The following is a 9,015-nucleotide window of genomic DNA, read 5'->3' on the forward strand; positions in this document are numbered from 1 at the left end:
CATATAATCTTATACAATAAGATGCACTCACCTGGGCCTCGTTGTTTTGAATCAATCCTAATCCTTAGTTTGTTCCGGAACAAGCTTTCATTCTATATCTACATAATAATACATTAATACTTATCAGTATACTGATTGATATATTCGAAACTATCACTCCTTAGGCTCAGAGAAAAGCCAATTTCATCTTTTAATGAAGGTATGCATCGATGCACTACTGATGCATCGGTGCATAAAATGCATTCGATGTTGTATTATTACTGGGATGCATCGATGCATGCCTTATGCATCGATGCACTAATTGCATTCAATGTTTCTATTTTAAAAGAGTGCATCGATGCATTACCAATGCATCGATACACCTTCAAGCAATTTCTGGGTTTTAACCTTGATGCATCGATGCACTATGAATGTGCATCGATGCACTCTGCCCAGAATCCTCTTTTATGCCTGAAAATCCACTCTTTTCAGCTTAATACTTCATATATCATCCCCTTTCTTATTATTAACTTACATACTCATATTCAAACTCATTCCTATTCATTAATCACCTCTTTAACATCAAAATCCTATTCTCCATATGTAATTCAAGAATTACACTAAATTTTCAACATGTTCCAAATTCAATTCTATTGCTTCTAGCTTTTTAATTATACCCTTGACAAGTCAAATCCATCTTTAGAACTACAAAAACCTTTCTATAACAAAATTTCATTTCTACACCCTTCATATCATTTCCTTTCTAATTCTCTATTCTTGATGTTTAAAGCTTATATAAGCTTTCCTTAAGCTTATATAATACTCCAAGAATCAAAATCAACTTATAAATCCAAGAATTAAACAGTTGAAATTAAACTCACCTTTAAATGAGGCTTACGGGGAGAAGAAGAAGCTGGAGAAGAAGACTCTGGATAATTCTCTTCTTTCCCACGTGTTTTATAACCCTAAAAGAAAGATAAAAAATCTTTCTGGTCAAATGACTAATTTACCCTTTATTTCATTTAATAATTACTGAATAACCTTCATCATATTTCCAATAAGTCATTGAACTATTCAATTATCATACTTTAATCACCAATTTCTGAAACTTTTTAATTTGGTCACTAACCCGGTATTGAGGATGTTACATAATGAATTAATTATTAGCGTTATCGATTTGTAATAAAACATTCATTCATGTTATCGATTTGTAATAAATTAATCACTTGACGTTAATAATGAAATACTGATGTGACACATTAAACCGATTATTTGACATTGTTTCACCACAAGAAATTATGGTGGTTTGATCTCCACCATGAATCGAAGATTGTCGCAGATCTCACCGGTGCAACAGGTGATCACCTGAGATCACCTAATGGTGGAGCACAACACCATGCGATCCCATTATTAGCCTGACCATCAAGCTTATACTTCTGTTATTATTGGAGAGAACAAATTAGCTGACCCTTATTCCCATATGTAATGGGATAATGGGAGGTAGGATAGTAGGTTACCCCCAACGCCAGGTCGAGAGCAGTTTTTGTAGGAGACCTCCGAATTATGAAATGTCCTCCGTGAGACTCGATCCCACGACCCCATCACCTTAAGATTAAGAGCCTTGTGCTCTACCAACTGAGTTGGATAACATTTTTTCTGTTATTATTGGAGAGAGTTCTATTATTACTGAATTTTGATAATAGATATAGCGTTTTCTTTGCTTAGTTTTGATGAATGCGCATGGCGATAGTGTCATGAAAATCGATTTTCCTTTGATAAATAAAGAAAATTATTTCAAAAATATTTATTAATGTCTAATTTATTATCTAACTAATATAAATTAGATCCAAAGAATACATATATATTGGTTGCATTAAAGATTGTTGTATTTTTATAATTAATATTTTCAAAATTTATTTTGGGGGTGTTTGGTAAATAATTTTTTGAAAGAATTTTTAGGTTATTTGAGCATAAATAATTGACTGATAGTCAAATCCTCCATTTTTAATGTTTGGTAAGAACTTTTTTTAAAGAGTTTATTGTGAAAAATAAGCTGAAAATGATGGAAAATCTAGTTGTTTGAGAGAACCGATTACAAAATAAGATGTTAAATGACATATTTGACCTTATTATTTCCATAATTTCAACATTGCCATAAAACATAATCTAATGAATTCTATGCAACGTCTAATGATGAATTACTGAAATTCTATTTTATTATTCTATATTTTAGTTGTAGATTTTCAAATATATTTTAGTTAAGAAAATATAGCAAATCATAAAAGTAACAAAATGTAGTGTTGATATTTTATACAAAGTTAATAGCATGTATCAAACTCACAAGGTTAATATTTGTAAATTTTAAATTTTAAAAAACATATTCAAAATTTTCAAAAATATTCACTAATTTTCTTAAAGAATTTTTAATTCATTGTCAAAAGCATTTTATCTAAATAATTCATCCCAATAATGACTAAAATATTATAAAATATATATGTACTTAACAACTAAATGTATCATACTCTTATTTGTCATTTTACACAAATCAACTATCAACTAAAATTTACCAAACTCTTCTATATAAACAGTTAATCAACTACCAGAATCAACTAATCAAATTTAATCAAATTAGTTGGTCAAACCAACTACTAGAATCAACTACCAGCATTCAACTATCATTTGTTTGCCAATCACTCTCTTTATTATTTAATTTATCTTAAAGATTTATTATTAATAAATTTTTCATATAATTTCATAATAATTATGACTACATTTTTATAAATGGAATTATTTTCGTTTGTTCATTTATATTTTTATTTTAAACATAATCATATAATTATGTTAATTTTAAATTTTATTTATTTACAAAATCAAAATTTTCAGATTTTAGTTAGATTTATCTTAAACTCAAATTATTACAAACCTGAATTCAGCGTTATTTTAAGTTTAATTTTTTTTTCAGAGTTTGAATTTTGTTGATATTAAAATATTTTTTTAAAATGGATTTTCTTTTAAGTCTAGATCTCTATAGAGTCGGACTCATTTTGCCATGTTCTATAGAAGCCTCCATAGGATATGTTTCCTTTTGCAAGATTGAAATACTTTTTTAAAGCATGAATTAAGTAGTTTTTGTTGTAAAGAAATTGTTATTATTCTTTGAGGATTTGGATTGGAACACCATAAATACTAGAGGTGTGAGCGTTTAATGTTGAAAGGTGAAGAGTTTATCTTTGAATATATATTGCCTTGTACTTACCTTAGATTAATAAAAAAATACTTTTTAAGGGTAAATTACGTACTTAAACTATCAATTTTGATCTATTTTAATATTTAAACTTTTAATTTTTTCAAAACTATGCTGTTAAAAACTTGTCGGATGATTTGCACGAGACACCTTTTTTATAGATAAATTGTATCATTAATTACTCAACTATCTTCTCTCTTATTTTGGTCACTAAAGTTTATTTTTTTAATTTAATTACTTAACTTTCAAATTACTCCTAATTTAATCACTCTAACTTTCAAATTTATTTTTAATAAGGGTAAATTATACCGTCTCTCACTGAACTTTATTATCTCTCCTATTTTGCTCATCGTACTTTCAATTTTTCTATTTTGCTCATTTAACTTTATAGATTAAATCATTTTGCTCACTCTACCATCAACTCTTTAACGACATGATGACATGTCAATTTTTATTATTATTATTTAATTATCAATTACATCGTCCCTCACTGAACTTTAATATGTCTCATATTTTGCTCACCCAACTATAAAATAAAAATTGAAGGTGGCCAGATGTCACCACTGACCACCGTTAACCGCCATTGATGGTGGTCGTTCGATCTCAAAATTCATGGGTTGATTCATCTCAACCTCCCGAGTTCAAATCTGGTTGTTGTGTCACCAGAAAATGTCTCAAAATCAGTGAATCTCGATTGAAACAGTTCAACTTTCTCACTTTCAATCTCCGATTCGTGAACTTCAGAGCAAGTTCTGACAAAATAAAGGTTGGGTTCGGACTCAAGGTGTTGAGACGAAACGACCTATAAAATTTGGGACCGAACGACCGCCATCTACGGCGATTGACGGTGGCCGCGGTGGTATTTGGCCACCTTTTGTTTTTATTTTATAGTTAGGTGAGCAAAATAGGAGATAGAGTAAACTTCAACAAGGAACGGTGTAATTTACCCTTTATATTTTCAATTATTTATATTAAATAATAATAATAAATGACGTGTCATCACTGTAACATCCCAAATTATGGGTTAGTGACCAATTTGTAAAGTTTCAGAATTTGATGACTAAAGTAGAAGAATGAAATAGTTCAATGACTATTGGATATATATGATAAGGTTATTTAGTAATTATTAAAGGAAATAAAGGGTAAAATGGTCATTTGATCATTTATGGAATTAAAAAAATGGATTTATATACGTGGAAAGTGAGAGAACTCTCCAGAGTTCTCTTCTCCTTTCTTCTTCTTCTTCACGTGGAAGCCAAGAGCCAAAGGTAAAATTTTTTGTTTATAAATGAATTGTTGATTTTAAGGTTGGGTTTTGATTATTAGATGATAACTAAGCTTAAGGAAAGCTTAAATCATCTTAAAAACAAAGGATAGTGGAATTAGGAGAGATTAAAGATTTTGAGTTTTTGAATGAAATCTTGAAATAAAGTTGATAAGTTGAATTTTAAGTTGAATTTGACTTGTCAATAGTTAAATTAAGAGATTTGGAGTAATAGAATTGGATTTGAAACATATTGCAAAATTGATGTAATTATTGAATTACATATGGAATATAGGATTTTGAGGTTTAAGATGAATTAAATGAATATAGATTGGTTTAAGTATGTGTACTAGAGTTAAGAATGAAAAAGAGGTTGAAATAGTAAGTGTTTAAGTTGAAATGAAGTATTTTTCGTGCTAAAAATGTAATTCTGGGCTAGGGGAATCGGTACCCATTCAAGGGGAACCGATACCCCTTCAAGCGAATAAAATTTCTAGAATGTCATGGGGGAACCGATACCCCCACAGGAAGGAACCGATTCCCCCTAAAGGAAAATTGTAAATATTGGTTTAATAAGTTCGTTTAAGTTGCTAGTATCAAATTACAAGGTGTAGGTATCTAATAATTGTCTTAAAATGTATAATTATGTAGATTCAGAGCCTAAACGAGTTCCGGAATCATTGACAAGTAATATCGATAAAAAGGGAAGATAAGAGATTGAAATGGACTAGTGAGGCCAGGTGAGTGCAATTTCATGGTACTTATGTTATCGAATAAGCATTGGCTTGCAATGAGCCAGTGACGGAGTTACTATGGTAATAAGTAACTCTTAAAATGTTATTTGATTTGTGAATTTTATGTATGCATGAGTATATGTGACATGATTTATATGATTCATATGATATGTGATACTGAACTACATGAATATATGAGAATATTATATCAGTTGTGTGATATGTTTGACATGTTATTTTATGTGATACGTGTTTACATGATCACAAGACCTGAGTTATATGAAAGAGAAAGTATATGGGATATGTGAAAGTGAATCCTATGTTTATATGGATATGAACTCATATGAGAATGAATATGAACTACTTGATTACATGTATATGTAAAGGAAACCATGAGCCTATATGAATATATGATATGGTTACATGAATATGAAAAAGGATATAAAAGATAATACCCATGTTATGTGTCATGAGAGCTAGGGGTATAGTTGGCATGCCAAGAGTCGAGGGTACCTATGTTCTACGGAACATATGGACAGAATTACCTATGTCTTTCGAGACATATGGACAATATACCTATGTTCTAAGGAACATATGGACAGTTCACCTAGGTTCTTCGGAACCTATGGACAGTTGCCGAGGATCTTTATGACCTCTGGATAGTTACCGAGGATCTTTATGACCTCTGGATAGGTCCTGCGAGACATTGATCGAGCTGTGGTGACAGCATATGTGTGCACAACCTCAATGTACTCACATACCTTAAGTTTTCAATAGTGTACATGGGTTAATAAAGAGAGTAAACAAGTATACTAAATGTGATAAGCATATGTGACTTGTTATATGGAATAGATTACATGATTTACATAATGATATATGTGCATGTGTGTACATGTTGCAGAAATTATATATATGTGCTTTTATATGATATGATTGTAATACTAATTGCTCATGCATTTGATATGAATTATAGTTGTATTACATGTTTATATGCCTCACTAAGTCAACGACTTAGCGTGTGATTGTTTCACGTGTAGGTTTTGAGAAGAGTAACGAGCAATGTGGAGCAAGACAGGTCAGTTCTCCTTACCAAATGTCAGATCAGAAAAGAAGTGAATAATACGTATTTTAATAAATAAAGTTCTAGTTGGCATGTAATCAAAAGAATATATATATTGTATAAGCTCTGAATAGTTTTGTAAACGTTTTGAATAAGTTTTAAGGTTATAAAAGTTTTAAATTACTCACTATATTATACAAGTACATGTTTTGAAAAAACAATGTGACACCTCGGACTCGTATCTGGGTCGGGTATGGGTTGGGGTGTTACATTTAATGGTATCAGAGCTACGGTTTAGCCGATTCTAGGCCTAAATCGAAGTCAGAAGTGTTTTAAAAAGTATACATGCCAACTCAAAGTGAAAAAATTCTGATCTGATAGTGTAAGGAGTATGTTGTCTTGCTAATAAAAATAGATTATTATGTGATAATGGAAGTATGATAATAAGAGCTTCAAAAGAAGTGAAAGTTAATAAACCTGAAGGTAATAGCATTCACCTGCCCTGGCCAGGCATGGAGAAGAGCGAACACCTCAGGAAATGCATGTATAAAATTTGGAAAATTATTCTTCATGTCGAAGAATGTTCTGATGTGTTTTCAATTTATACTTCTTTAACTCATAGAATGAATGTATCAAATTAGTTGATATAGTTGCGAACACCCCAGTTCAAGGGTTGATTTGAGGAAGGTTCTATTGTTATAGACCTTTGGTTGAATGATATGATAGAAGGTTTTCATTTCTTCAAAGTGGAGATGTTGAACTGAGTAGTTTTGTTACTACTTTGGTAAGTTAGAGTATGGTGGACAATTGTCACCATAAGAACGTTAAAAGATTAAATGATGTGATTAGAATTGTATAAGAGTTCAAAAATAAGTGCATTGATGACCAGTTTATAAGACAGATGAAACTGGAATACACGAGCTTGAAACAAGGGAATTACACCTTGTATAAGTATGATTATAAGTTTATTAAGCTAAGCAGAATTGCTGCTGAGTTAATTCCTATTGAAAATGATACATGTGATTTGTTGTTAGGACTTGCGCCTTAAATTAAAAGAGTGTTTGTAACACCCCCAACCCGTATCCGACCCGGATATGAGTCAGAGATACTACATTGACTTTAAAACACAACTCTTAACAAATAATAGCAAAATATTTGAACTTATATTAAGAAAATACGATAATATACATATTGTAATATAAGTTTACCAAAATATTCAGAGCATACACAACTTAACCCTTTAATTACATGCCAACTGCCATTTACATAACAAAATGACCTACTGATTAAGTTGCTTCTGATCTGGTGGTTGCAGGAGTAATGCTGTCAAGCTGCTTAACCTGTCTCGTCTACTTTCTCGGATCCTACGTGTGAAACACTCACACGCTAAGTCATCGACTTAGTGAGGCAATGTAATAGTAATAACAAGGCAATGTAATGAAAATGTCATAATCATATGAAATGAGATGCAAACATGTACTTAATCAATATAGTCTACATCATCAATATCCATACCTGTAAGCGTATGACTTTAACATTCATGAATTTGTATTAATAAGTTTATTGGCCCATGATATCATATTGAGAACCTAAGGTATCTGAGTAATGTGAGGTTGTGCACTATGCTGTCACCACAGCTCGTATAAATGCACCGAAGTGCCGCGTAGAATTACACCGTAGTGCCATATAATAATGTCCATAAGGACCACATAGAATTCCTTAAGAATCATATACATATGCTAGGGATCACATATGTGTCTCACCAGACTTTACACATGTTCCAAAGAATATATATATATCCCGAAAGACCGCGTAGAATTTTGTCCCGAAGGACCGCGTAGACCCTCTACCCTTGGCATGCCAACTATACCTATAGTTCTCATCTACATAACATGGGCTTTTACATTCACGTAGTCTATATCGCGTAGACATGTAAATTCTTACCTCTTCACATAGCTCATAACTTTTCTTGCATATTCATGTCATATAATGCATTTTATATGAATTCATGTCATGTCTCATAATACAGAATATGCTCATGTGCCAAGATATAAAATCTAGACTTATCACAAGTCTAGAATTGAGTATATTTCTATAATTATGCTATGCATATGCACTCACCTATATTTCTTTGCCTTTTCCTCGATCGATCCTACTTGTAGATTGTTCCAGAACTCGTGTAGGCTCAGTATCTACATAAACATAATTTTTAAGATGATTATCAGATGTCTATGTCTTGAAATTAATCTTTAATAGCCTACCAATTTAAGGAATTAATAGTTTAGTCCTTCTCTTTTTTTTATGGGGGAATTGGTTCCCCCCCTGGGGGTATCGATTCCCCTCTAACATTCTGGAAATTCATATTCGTTGAGGGGGTATCGATTCCCATTGAATGGGTACCGATTCCCCTAGCCTAGAAATCCTATTTTGAGCTCGAAAATCATCTCCTTTCAGCTCAAATATACATATTTCACTCCCTTTAATACTCTTAGCTTTCATACACTTACTTAAACTAATTATTATCCATTCAATACCTCTAAAACTGAAAAAACTAATCATCCATATAGAATTTAAGAATCTTACTCAAATTCCAACTTGTTCTAATTTCAATTCTATCACCTCATACTTCTTAATTAACTTATTGACAAGTCAAAAATCTTATTCAAACTTCAAAAACTCATCCATATCAAAATTTCATCTAAAAACTCATTTTCCAAATCTATACCTAAAACAC

Source organism: Hibiscus syriacus, unplaced genomic scaffold, assembly GCF_006381635.1.
Source record: "Hibiscus syriacus cultivar Baekdansim isolate YM2019G1 unplaced genomic scaffold, ASM638163v2 tig00110833_pilon, whole genome shotgun sequence".
Lineage (NCBI taxonomy): Eukaryota > Viridiplantae > Streptophyta > Magnoliopsida > Malvales > Malvaceae > Hibiscus > Hibiscus syriacus.